At 40.3% G+C, this 13,757-nt stretch overlaps 1 protein-coding gene across 8 annotated transcripts in view; it reads right to left on the reverse strand.

Moving 5' to 3' along the window:
• Positions 1-10,735, reverse strand: part of vit (vitrin) — a 46,970-nt gene extending 36,235 nt beyond the window's left edge. For all 8 annotated transcript variants that reach the window (XM_036583287.1, XM_036583286.1, XM_036583285.1 and 5 more), the window contains exon 1: positions 10,621-10,735. The gene's annotated coding sequence lies outside the window, so the exon portion shown is untranslated. The remainder of the gene's footprint in view (positions 1-10,620) is intronic.
• Positions 10,736-13,757: the final 3,022 nt, after the last annotated feature.

Below are 13,757 nucleotides of genomic sequence, written 5' to 3' on the forward strand. Positions count from 1 at the left end.
GTATGTAATAAGCCTGGGATTTTAAAGGGTTAAGGGGATGATTTTTGAAATTGTTGCCCAAGAACGACTGTTAGATTTCCCGATTCTCACTTGGAACCACATTGAAGTTTCTGTGGTTCATCAGACGTTGAGCCCTCCCGCTGCAGGGCCGTGGTAGCCAGTACCTTGAACGCAACAAGCCTCTGAACAATTACTCTCTTGTAGTCCTAGAAATGTGAAAATTTCATAATCACACAAATTGCGAGTTGGATTTGCCCTTGTTTTAAATACCTGCTCCTTTGCATACCTGAAGGTTGCATTGCACAGAACACGTTCCTGTTTTTGACCTTAGTCAGCAGCACACTTATAATAAAGGGGCTAAAACGGGTTCTCTGGAGAGACAACATAGAGGAGCTCCATGTGGTTCTCCATAGAATCTTTCTCTGAGTGGTTTCAACTGAGTTTGGTCCTTTGAAAGGTTCTAAAGGGATTATTCTGGGGCGCCTTTTTGACACCTTTATAAGTGTAACCTCAAAATGTGTCTGCACTCACCTGCAGGGCAACACATTGTTTCTCCAAAGACACATCCACGGATAAGATAAGGAGCCGAGTGGAGCAGGAACAGGATGTTGTCTCAGCTTGTCTCAAAGAGCACACTCGGGGTATTGCTTTACAATAGGTGTGAAAACCTATGGTTGCGCCTGCCAGTCTTTCATGCTTCATTCAGTCGTGCTTTTGAATGGCATACAGGTGAGCAGACATACACAATAGACCCAGGCGTGGGCTAAAAGCATGATTTCTGGAACATGGGTTTGCTCTTTGTTGCTGTGCCAGACAGTGATGTATGGTAAAAACAGTAGTATCTGATAAGATCAGCTAAAGCTCTCCTGCTAAAGGTGTATAGGGTGTCTAGCCTTCGCTGGGAGAGTGCTCAGCGAAGCTACATCCCCATGTTTGATTTGTTTAAAGCTGATCTTGGTCAGTTCATCTGCTGCTTTTTCAGACATGATAGCAGGATGTAAAACAATAAAAATGATGCAGCCCAAGGTGCAGAATACAGGGGAGGTCCAGGACCTCCTAATTAACCTCCTGAACCCCCTGAATGTTTCAAAATCAAAGAGATTTAGGTCCCCAAAAATAAACTATTTATAATGTTATGTTGTTCATTAGGGTCATATAGATGCTCAAATACAATTCATTGATTAGCTGCTTCACCCACAATCACCTTCTGTCTTTGGTGTTCTTAACTAATTAGAGCTGCAGCACTGCAGCAAACTGGTTCACCCAGTTGGTCCTTCATAGCCTAGAAACTGTAACTAGGCCGAGGATTCCTCTGGAAAACGTGTAAATCTAAAAAACAGGCTCAAGAATTTGGTGGAAAGGCTGAACTGTTCCTAATTTCTCAAACTGAAGAGGAGATTTACAGGATCTAAGTTAATATGAGGAAAGCCACTTTACCAAACTAGAAAAGTGCAAAAAAAAAAAAACCCAAAAAAACAAACAAAAACAAAGTTTAAACCAAACATTTTGCTGCCATTGAAGCATCAGCATCACTATGGCGAGTGAGATAGTAGCCAGCCAACATAGGTCCTCTGAATACCAGGGGCCACTTTGCACACTGATGCACCCAGGTACAAGACTGGCCAGTCGTTAAACAGGCCAGCAAGACTTTCATAGAGATGTAAAGCTATCCATGCATACTAGTCATTTACTCAAAATAAGCCCAAACAACAAAGCCGTATGTCATTCAGTATTCTAGAGTCATAAACTCTTAAAAATAAAAATGTCAGAAAGAGTTTTCTGGAGCAGTGTCATGTCCAGTTCCCTAAAGAACCTTTCAGTTAATGGTTCATTAAAAAAGCTCAGTTGAAACCAAAAGTGGTTCTTCTATGGGATTGCTCCAAAGAACTCTTCCTGGCACGTTTATTTTTAAGATCAGAGGAGTGTGGGGCTCAAACTACCATGGCAGAACATGTGTTGGTCATCCTCTCATTTTCCCAAAGCAACGTCATCTGCTCACTCTGACAGCAATCGGACAGATATTTCTCAAGATTCATCCTGAAGGCCGCTTTTGTGCCGTGAAAGTAGCTTCATAAGTGTTTTTGATTAGTGAGTTGTGCATAGAAGTCATAGAATTCAGACCTGTATTATTTCAATAACCCTCTTGATGTCTGTAGCATCATTTTGAAACATGTAAATAACTCAGGCTGAAGTACAGCCTTGCTAACACTTCATTTTGATAGCCCACTGTATGTACTTTATAGATGCTCAGTCTGTCCTGAACTAATATTCAACTAAATGGCTATTAAATGCAACAGAACTAAGCCGAATGTTATGGATTCTTTTAAATCTCTCCCTAAACCTAAACTTGACCTCAACGCAAAACCAACACCTACTCCTAGCCCAGAGGTCGCAACCCAAATGTTAAGAAGAGCCATTTTGTTCTTTCAGCAAAAATCAAACCACCTTGGGAGCCACAACATTTTATGTCCATTTTACCATCTTGGCTGTAAATATGTCTCAGTATGTGCTGATGTCCTAGTGTAGGCTAAAAATATATATGAAAACTCAGACTTACTCTACTCTGCTTTAAGCTTTAGCTCAGCTATAGCTGCTTTTCTCACATCTCCAGCAGGAAACTTTTCCACAAAACTGTAGAACAGTTTCTTGTAAAATGTATCTCAACGTTCGACTTTTTACGAGGCTGAAGTCGCTTCTCACTCACCAGCTTCTTGTTTGAATTTTCCTGTTCCACCTTAAATGATGCCTGAGGCGCCAGAATGTAACTGCTGGATCATTTAAGGTAGAACAGGAGAATTCGATCGAGAATGTGGCAAATGAGAAGCTGATTTCAGTCTCACAACTTTTTTTCTCGTTCAGTTTCTCGTTGCAGATTAAACGTTAAACCAGCTGGAGTGATTATAAACGCAAATAAGTCCATTCATCTCCAAATTATCGATGTTCATCTTAAATCTCTCTCTTTGCCATTTCGTTAGCTACTAGCTAGGCAAGATTGTCTGTGTTGCTATGGTGACCAGCAGTCTGTGCTGATCTTCAGGGTTAAATGGTGAATTAGCAGTTCTACATTAACTCCAGAGTTTAAGACCATTTACTGTTAAACTGTGTTGAACGATCAGCAGAGCTTTATTTTACTGTAAAGGAGGATTATTTTATTTTTACCTACAAATCTAATTCAGCTGTGGAGCCACAACAGGACAGTAAATATGCCGCATAGGCTGCGGGGTCACATGTTGCCAACCCTTGTCCTAAACCAAACCCTAACCATAATGTTGCTGTTGATCAATGAAGTATCATTGTTAATAAGTTGTTAATAATAAGTATCTATTGATCATCCACAGGGGACTAAAAAAGTAAAGTGTGACGCCCATATAAATTCAATTTTTCCCATTTATCCATTTCTCCCATTTTGTGGTTCAAAATAAATGTCAAATTTGACAGCATCTTTTACTCATCATTTGTTTTGATGCATGTTTCTTTATGTATTTAGGTTGAAATCCTCTACAGAGAGCACATTGCTGCAGATTTTAATGCAAAGTTACTGTTTATTTGCTCAATTTAACATATTGGGGGAAAAATAAAACAACACAGCCTGTGCAAAAGTTATGGCACATTTCACATTTTATTTTTATATTTATATGTTTTTCCCAATATGTTAAATTTAGCAAATAAATAGAAATTCTTAAAGTTGCAGAAGTATTCAAACTTTTGCATACAACTGTATATATGGGGATGGTCAATCCGTGAGAAACGCAGCTAGCAGAATGACTATGAATGTGAATTTTCATTCACTAGTCCCAAACCATTTCCTGGGTCATCTAGCAATGTTCTCAGGTCACTGAGCAGCAGTGCCTCCACAGCATTATGTGATTTTTATGTTGATTATTTGCTGAGACATTACCAATCCAAACACTTTCAAACAATATAGTTCATTCCTTTTTTAATTTGAGCAAAGGCAGCACAGACAAACACTTCTCACTGACACGTTTGAGCTGAAAGTTGTTAACCCAACACCACTCAGGATATGAAATGACCTGGGGGCCATAGGTATCAAATATCCCCGAGTAAAAGTGCTGATCTAGGATCAGTCTTTACATGCTACATTCTTATGAATGCAGCTACTTGGATGGGAGAAGCTGACATTCCGTCAGTACATTCTTTATCTGAAATGCTTGAACCAACACGGCCTGACAGAGTTATGACAAACAAAATAAACATAGCTTAATTTCATGCCTCTATTAGGAAGATTCTGTTGTATTAGGTATTTCATTACAGCAGTAGATCATTCAGATCATCTAAATCAAAATGTAACAGTCTGCTTTATGGCTATGAAGGCGAACAAAAGTCCTGACTGCACTCAGTTAAAGGGGATTTTTTCACTCATTCAGAGCGGTTTGGTGTGAAATGCTCTGTTCTAGATAAACTTACAGAGTCAGAATTGTTCACAGTGGTGGTGATAGGAACCAGACGTCTGAAATAAACAACTATTACACAAAATGGTTTCGAATACATTGTCTGATGCAAGTTTTATGATAATTCTGAGATAAACTTTTAGCTTAAAACATACTTTTTTAAAATATTTATATCCATATAAACACTCAGAAGACACATATAGGTTCACTGGTGGCTTTGGATAGTGAACAAAATGGCTATATTTGTGTTGTAGTCATGGTGACCCCTGGTTCCTATCACCACCACTGCAAAGAAACCTTAATCTCCACAAGCAACCATTTCATGTTAAATTACCCTGACTGACTCTGTTTACAGCTCACCAATTAAATGATGCAGAAATTTTGAAAACATTGGTGGAATTCCCCTTTCCCAATCAGGGCTTTCCGGGCTTTGTGACATCAACTATAAACACATCCACAAAAATAACACTTAACTAAATAAGAAGTGAGTCTATGACCAGATTTCCCAAACCAGTGTTACCGTCACGCCCTCGCCTACGCCCTCCTCTAAGTCAGCCTATCAGCAGTCAGCCTTGCCGGACGCAAACCACCGGCACCTGGTTATCATTTCCCACACACTGGGTTTTCATCAGCACCACTATATATACTCCCCAGTGTGCCTCAGCAGTTTGTGAAGTCTTGCCAGTGGTGTCTTCTCTGCACTTAACTGAGCCTTATTTCAAGCATTGATTGCCTGTGTAGAAGTTGTCAGCTTGTCCCTTCAGTATGACTCTTTGCCTTGTTTATGCGCTTCATGACTTGATTAATGCCTGCTCGGCCTTGACGATGGGGCGATGTAATCGGATATCAGTGATGACTCGGACCGAATGACGAAGCTTTAAAAGATGATAATCGCTGGGTTGATGGTGAAAAAAAGGCTGAAGTCGCCTCTCATTCTCCAGCTTCTTGTTTGAATTTTCCTGTTCCCACTTAAATGGTGCCTGAGGTGCCAGAATGTTACTGCTGCACCATTTAAGGTGGAACGGGATCATTCGAATGAGAAGCTGGCAAACAAGAAGCTAACTACAGCTGTGTGACTTTTCAGTGTTGGTCAGTTTGTCGTTTCAGATTAAACATATCAGGAAACCAGCTGGAGGGATTAGAAATGCAAATAAGTCCAAATTATCGATGTTCGTCTTAAATCTCTCTCTTTGCTGTTTCGTTAGCTGCTAGCTAGGTGAGATCGTTATCTACGTTGCTATGGTGACCAGCAGTCTGCGCTGATCTTCAGGGTTAAAGGGTGAATCAGCAGTTCTACATTAACTCCAGAGTTTAAGACCATTTATTGTTAAACTGTGTTGAACGATCAGCAGAGCTTTATTTTACTGTAAAGGAGGATTATTTTATTTATACCTACATATCTAATTCTGCTTTTACAGGTCAGTAAAAGAGCCACATGTGGCTCCGAAGCAGCGTGTTGCCGTCCCCTGGGCCAGACATAGCAATTATTCAGTCAGGCATACACTACACCACCTAAACACTAACAGACTGCGAAAACATAGAGCATCTCACACTTTACATCAGTCTTTTACAGAATTTCTACTGCTTTTGTCTCGCACTACAGAACTACAGCCGTAAAAATCAAACGTCTGTAAATATCGGAAGTCCCCTGATTACTCCAGCGCCACAGCAGAAGGCTAAAGATCGTCCTGCTCTTAATCACTTCCAGTCAAGCTTCCAACCTGCATATTTGCTTCTTAACGTGAACATTTGTTGTCAGGGGTTAAATCGGGGTTAAAATTGGGCAACCTCTCAAAAAAACAGATTGCATTAATGTTTGCTTCGCTTGCTAATTAACTCAATGAGGCATAGAGCCATGGGCAAGTGCGTTCCTACTAAACATCTTTTCTTCATAGTCCCCTCCTTACCCTTAGCAAGTGGTCATTTATGCATTAAGATGCTACACACTTTCAGGTCATGAGGTGAAGCGGTAAGGAAGGGTCTATTACTTCAGCACCATGGACAGACTTTTAATGTAAAAAGTGTGAAAAATATGAACCTTGTTGTCAGAATAGTGAACTTTACCAGGTCAAGAGATATATAAGACTTTATTGTCTATCCTTGCACGTGGTATATTTACAAATCATGTTTTAGCTGGTGCAGTGTGAAAAAAGTAGCCGATTGCAACTGATGTCCACAAGACTTTTTACGTACTATGCTTCATCATTTCCAGCCATAACAGCAGCACAGTGGCCAAGTAGGTAGCACTGTTGCTTCACAGCAAGAAGGGTCTGGGTTCGATTCCCTGGCCGGGTAACCAGGGTCCTTTCTGGGTGGAGTTTGCATGTTCTCCCTGTGTCTGGGTGGGTTTCTTCCCACAGTCCAAAGACGTACTGTCAGGCCAGGGTGCTGGAGCCTGCCGCTGAGATAGGAGAATGAGTGGCATAGAATAGGAATGAATGAATGAAAATTTCATAGAAGCCACAACAACTAAAAATTATTTCTAATTTCGCTATTTAGTGTGTCCACTCTCTACCTTTATTACAGCTTCCATTCTTTTTGGGAGTTTGCAGTTTTTCCAAGGTTGGATTTTCTGCAATCCAAGTAACACATTCAGTGGTGTTGAGGTCTGCACTCTGGGGTGGTCAGTCCATTGTTCAGCTTCTTTGTTTGATGTTTCCGTCTCCTTTTCTCAGTGAGGTTCTTCTTGAACAGCTACACATCCTTTCAGACCCATAACACCAATTCTTACAGTGGATGATGGACAAACTCCTCCTTTTTCACATATTTTCCTTTAACTTTAAAGCATCGCAAAAAGCTAGTGAAATGGCGAAGCTGCACAACGTTGACTACAAAATTGTAAACCCAGTGGACGTCATTAATTTAGTGGCCAAGCAACTCAATCAGGCCCACAGGCTAAAGCTGCACATTCTGTTTGATTAAAGTCCCAACCAGACATTGCCAAAGTTGGTTCTTCAAGGGTTCTGTAGTAAAGGGAATGGTACATGAGTACTACATTGAACCTTTTGCATGCTTAAATGGTTCTGTGCATGGTGTAATTGTTCTTCAGATTGATGAAGAATGTGTTGTGTATGGTTATGTATAGAACCTTTTTGAAAATGGTTCTATGTAGCACCAAAAGGGTTCTTCTACCATTGCAATTTGAAGCTTGTAACTATAGAAGAGCCTTTTTGGTGCTATATATAGACCCCTTTTCAAAACGGTACTATACATAACTATACACAACACTCCATTCTCCATCAATCTGAAGAACAATTACACCATGCACAGAACCTTTTAATCATCCAAAAGGTTCTTTAAGTGTTCATGGTTCTATATAAAACCACTGTCTTTACTAAAGAACCCTTGAAGAACCATCTTTTTTAAGAGCGTAGCACCAAAAAGAGTTCTTCTTCTGTTATGGTGTCAAGCTTGTAACAGTAGAAGAACAAACCCTTCTCAAAAAGGTTCTATATAGAACCATCTTTGGCACAAAAACTGTTTCATGATGCAAAGAACCCTTTAATCATGCAAAGGGTTGTTGCAGTGTTCATGGCTCTATGTAGAACCACTGTTTTGACTAAATAACCCTTTTTTAAGAGTGTAGCACCAAAAATGGTTCTTCTACTGTTATGATGTAACAATAGAAGAACACTTTTCAAAAAGGTTCTATATAGAACCATCTACAGCACATTCTCCATCAATCCGAACAAACTTTCACCATATAAAGAACCCTTTAATCATCCAGAAGGTTCTTTGAGTGTTCATGCTTCTATATAAAACCACTGTCTTTACTAAAGAACCCTTGAAGAACCTTCTTTTTTTAAGAGTGTTGCACCAAAAGTTGTTCTTCTACTGTTACGATGTCGAGCTTGTAACAATAGCAGAACCCCTTTTGGTGCTATATAGAACCATATACAACGTATTCTCCGTCAATCTGAAGAACCATCTCATCATGGCAAATAAAACATTTAAGCATGAAATGTTTCCACATAGAACTCATGGTTCTAAATAGAACCCTTTACTAAAGAACCCTTCTTATTTAAGAGTGGAGGCTGACCTCTCAGATTACAAACTAAGCGTGGGTTACTTACACATATGGTTGATCTACAAAGGCCTTTTTGTGGCATTGCCATTATTCAGATCCTCCAAACATGGTCTGGTTGGGACTCATGATGCAAACAACAATAAAAGATAAAGAATATGATGTGCATGTATTTGTCTGTTTACCTTATTTATTGTAATTATTATCATTAGTTTCTAAGTTATGCATTTCTTTGCATGCTGTAGTTACAGGTTTGTCTCGTGCAAGGATTTGGCCGAGGGTCAAATGATCAGAATGAGTGTGGTTCTAGGTCAGGGCACTATAAACGGTCATCCATAAGGCCGTCTCAGTGAACTTCCATAAATCTCCAAGGACAAGCAGGGCGTAAATAAGGCATGATGTGGTTTATGCACTTTTACCACACGTTAAATTTCTCGAGAGTAATTCTGAAGTCCTACTTGAAGCATAACGTCACATTTATCCAGCACCTTTTTAATCGCGACTGTTTTAATCTCCAGGAATGGCTTCAAAAAGTAACCAAGAGACTCTGTTTAACAAGATTAGACAGTTTGAAGTTAGGGAAGGCTCCCACGCCTAGCTTCCCTGCAGTAAACCGTATCCCAAACTGATAAACACTGCTAAACAACAGAGAACAGCAGGACCTGCAAATTAGAGAAGGAAAAGAAGGGACATGTCTCTGCAGGGCCACTTTTTCCCCTTTTTTGCATACAGAGCGCTGCATACACATCTTTTCTGTTGACAGGACACCTCACAGACTGTGCTAGTTTAACTCTTGGCACTGACAAGCAATGCAAGTCTCATCAGGTTCACCTTCAGCTACAGCTGACTGAAGCTGAGAGCCATGGGCAATTTATCACATTCCCTATGAGGTCTGAGCTTAAAATACATTTAAAATGCTGTTTTTGGGTTAAAAGATACACTTTTAATAGATATTATATCTACTATAAGTCTATTCACACCTGAAACAAGCAAAAAAAAAACATGTAACGACAGTTTTAGCAGTGGCAAACTCTGGAAAAGCTGTGGAAAAGTTGAAGGGGAAGTCCACCATTTTTTTTTAAAAGTTCCATATAATCAAATGTAAAGTGTAAACAAAGTTGTCTAGAGAAACTTAGTAAGAACTGTTCACAGTGGTGGTGACAGGAATCAGACATCCACCTCTAAAAGCTCCCTCACAGAAAGTTACTACATGAAATGGTTATGAATTCACTGCCTGATGACTGAGACACTGTTTTACAACAGTTCTGTGATAACGTTTTGGCCTAAAACGCCCATTTATTTGAATCCATTTATGGTGGAGGGGTACAAGCACGGCGCTGTGAGGCAAAGAAAAGTCTTTTTTTCAGATTTTTTTATTATTTTACCATCATCAACATTCCATATAAACACTCAGAAGACACGTATGGGTTCACTGATAAATAAAATGGCTCTTTTTGTGTTGTAGTCATGGCGACCCCTGGCTCCTATCACCACCACTGTAAAGAAATGAGTCTCTACAACCAACAATTTCACACCAAACCACTCTAAATGGCTCTGTTTACAACCCAACTATGCAAAAATTTTGAAAAATTGGTGGAATTCCCCTTTAAGTGGGGTGAATCTACAGTAACAGCTTCAGGCGAAGTGATTCAAGTCCATACTAGTAGTTCACCAGCAGGCGTTCTTTTTTTCCCCACCCGTATTCAGACAAGCCGCGCCCTCCTCGGCTACGATTGGCTGATCACTCACAGGCAGCGGACAGAGATTGAGGTACTAGCCAATCTAGCACAGGAGGCGGGGCTTGTCACGGAATACAGGTGGGAAAAATAACGCTAACGGAGCGCAGGGCTCACAAATCCCTCTCAATAAGAGAGTACTCAGAAAACAGACGCTCCAAAGCTAAACGATAAGAAAAGCCTAAAATGCTCGTCATTAACAAATACTTTAAGTTTATTCTCACACAAATGAAGCCACACAAGCCTACGGACCTTGGAAAGAGGTGAGTGTTCTGGTCTAACTCCGGTCCAGGTGGAAGCGCGACATAAACAAGCAGCTAATTAGCTCAAATAAGTGGGGAAACATGAAGCAGACTGAGATATAAGGCACTGTATCCAGACTGACCAGCGCTGGGGTCACAGGCTACATCAGCAGGGGACTGTGGAAGAGAGGAAAGTGAGGTAAACCTACCTGTGGAGGCTGAGAGTCCTGTAGAAAATACTGAGGCGTAGCTGAAAAAGTCTCTCACAGGTAAAAGGCTCCGAGAGGCATGACTGGAGAGCGCGTGCGGCTGAGTTCAGGTTCAGCACTGCGAGTGAATGGTATGCTGGAGGAGGAGGAGGTGGAGAAGGAGAGCTCATTAAAGGGAGAAAGTTTCCTCCCTCCCTCCCTCCTGTCCCACCCTCAGCACAGACAGCAGGGCTGCGCAGTCACACAGCAGTGAGGGATGCTGTCAGCAGCGGAAAAGCAGGCTTGCGTCCCCAGTGGCATCTGACTGTCTGATTATCTGCGCACTCAGAAACGGACTGTTCTTCAAGGGTTTTCAGAAAGGTTCCTTATAGAACTACAGCACCATTCTCCATCAGTCTAAAGAACCATTCCATGATGCAAAGAACACTTTAAGCATGTAGAGTGTTCTTGAAGTGTTCATGGTTCTATATAGAACCATTTTCTTTACTAAAGAACCCTTGAAGAACCATATTTTAAAGAGTGTGTTTGTGTCTTTCTGTCTGTCTGTTTATCTGTATCTTTGTCTGTCTTTAATCGATGCATCCCTGACTTGATAAGTATCAGTTCAGCGTGTCACTTTTTAGTGTATCTACTTGCTATAATTGTGCTGATGCCTGTCTGTCTGTCTGTCTGTCTATCTATCTGTCTATCTGTCTGTCTGTCTGTCTATCTGTCTGTCTGTCCGTCCGTCTGTCTGTCTATCTATCTATCTATCTATCTATCTATCTATCTAGTTGTCTGTATGTCTGTGTCTGTCTGTCTGTCTGTCTATCTGTCTGTCTGTCTGTCTATCTATCTGTCTATCTGTCTGTCTATCTATCTGTCTGTCTGTCTATATGTCTGTCTGTCTATCTGTCTGTCTATCTGTCTGTCTGTTTATCTGTCTATCTATCTGTCTGTCTGTCTGTTTATCTGTCTGCCTGTCTATCTATCTGTCTGTCTGTCTGTTTATCTGTCTGCCTGTCTATCTATCTGTCTGTCTGTCTGTCTATCTATCTATCTATCTATCTGTCTATCTGTCTATCTAGCTATCTGTCTGTATGTCTGTGTCTGTCTGTCTGTCTATCTATCTGACTGTCTGTTTATCTGTTTATCTGTCTGTCTATCTTTCTGTCTGCCTGTCTATCTATCTTTCTCTCTATCTGTCTGTCTGTCTGTTTATCTGTCTGTCTATCTTTCTGTCTGCCTGTCTATCTATCTTTCTCTCTATCTGTCTGTCTGTCTGTTTATCTGTCTGTCTATCTATCTATCTATCTATCTATTTATCTATCTATCTATTTATCTGTATGTCTGTCTATCTATCTGTCTGTCTATCTCTCTGTCTGTCTGCCTGCCTGTCTCTCCGTATCTAAAAATTGAATGTGAACCTGATTTCATTGATACATGCCTGCTCTTCACAAGATTTGTGATCTAATATTTTATTAATGTGTAAATGATGTACATTTGAAACAGTTAGATTCAGTATATCACTTTTTAGTCTATCTCTCTGTCCATCTCTATCTATATGTATCTCTGTCTACACTGAAAAAAGCAATGCAGTGAATTTAATTGATACATCCCTGACACTTGCTGAAATTCAGTTCAGTGTATCACTGTCAGTCTGTCTTTTTGCAGTAATTGTGCTGATCTGTCTGTCTGTCTGCCTCTCTGTCTGTCTAGCTATCTCTATATGTATTTGTCTGTTTATCTGTTTACACTGATAGAGTGATGCATTGAATAGCTACCTCTGACAATAATTACGTAGATGTGATATATTAATGTGAAAATAATGTGCATAATTCAGGTCATATGTAGCTCTAACCACTTAAAGCGAAAGTATTGAATTTATTTCATACATGCTAACCTTTTTTGCAGTAATTGTGTTGATGTAATATATTTGAATAATTGTCAAAATAATATACATTTCAACAAATTCATCACTGTTTTCCTTCTGTCCGTCTGTCTGTAGAGCTGCAATCGCTTAAAAAGTGATGCACTGAAATGAACTCTTTGCAGTAGTTGTACTGACCTGTCTGTCTGCCTGTTTATCTGCCAGTGCTGCTATCTACACTGAGAGAGTAGCTTTCTCTATGTGTATCTGTCTGTTTATCTCTATGTGTGTCTATCCACACTGATAAAGTGGTGAATTGAGTACCTACTTTTGACAATAGTTATGTTGATGTAATATCTTATATTAATGCCAAAATATTGTACTTAATTCAGTTCATCACTTTTGTCCTTCTGTATAGCTATAACCACTTAGAAAGTGATGCATTACATTTATTTCATACATGCCAACCTTTTTTTCCAGTAATAGTGTTGATGTAGTTTTATTAATGTCAAAATAATGTACATTTCAACAAATTCATCACTGTTTTCCTTCTGTCCGTCTGTCTGAAGAGCTGTAATCGCTTAAAAAGTGATGCACTGAAATGAACTCTTTGCAGTAATTGTGCTGAAATCTATCTATATCTGTCTGTCTGTATCTGTCTGTCTGTCTATCTGTCTGTGTACCCAAACGTAAAACCTATCAAACACAAGCGACACACAGTTTTAACAGAAATGTGTTCCTTAGATGTGTCTAACTCTTAGATCGTTTGTTTAACGTTGCCTTACCGCTGAGTGGAGAGGACGCTGCAAAGGCCTCCTGGAGGTTCAAAGAGTGCCATGTAGGTGTGTGCAAATGACAGAAAGCCAGCCATTGTTTGGTCTTCTCCTCCGACAACTCCGCGCCAAAGAGACTCATCAGTGATTGAACCCGAAGGCCGTTTCGCTCCCTAACCACAGCCTGAGGTGGCGGGAATCACTGGGACAGGTCTTATCCCGGCTCAATGCCTCTCTACTGCTAACCCCCCCCAAATTAGGGCTCCCCCTTAGAGCTTTCTGCAGGCTGGGATAAAAGAGGGTTCTTAAGGAGTGACAGAAGTTCCTTCGAGGGTGTGGGGACTGCATGCCATTTTGATTTAATGGTCTTAAGGGCTTCAGTAAAAGGGTTCATTGTGTAGGTTATTATGACCACAGCTAACTGCGAGGGAGCACAGAAAGAAACCAATGTGGGTGAATATTCGTAACAGAGGTAATTGTCCGTGATCCACTGGTTACATTAGAGCGCAGGAGCG

The sequence above is a fragment of the Colossoma macropomum genome, unplaced genomic scaffold, assembly GCF_904425465.1.
Source record: "Colossoma macropomum unplaced genomic scaffold, Colossoma_macropomum, whole genome shotgun sequence".
Taxonomy (NCBI): Eukaryota; Metazoa; Chordata; class Actinopteri; order Characiformes; family Serrasalmidae; genus Colossoma; species Colossoma macropomum.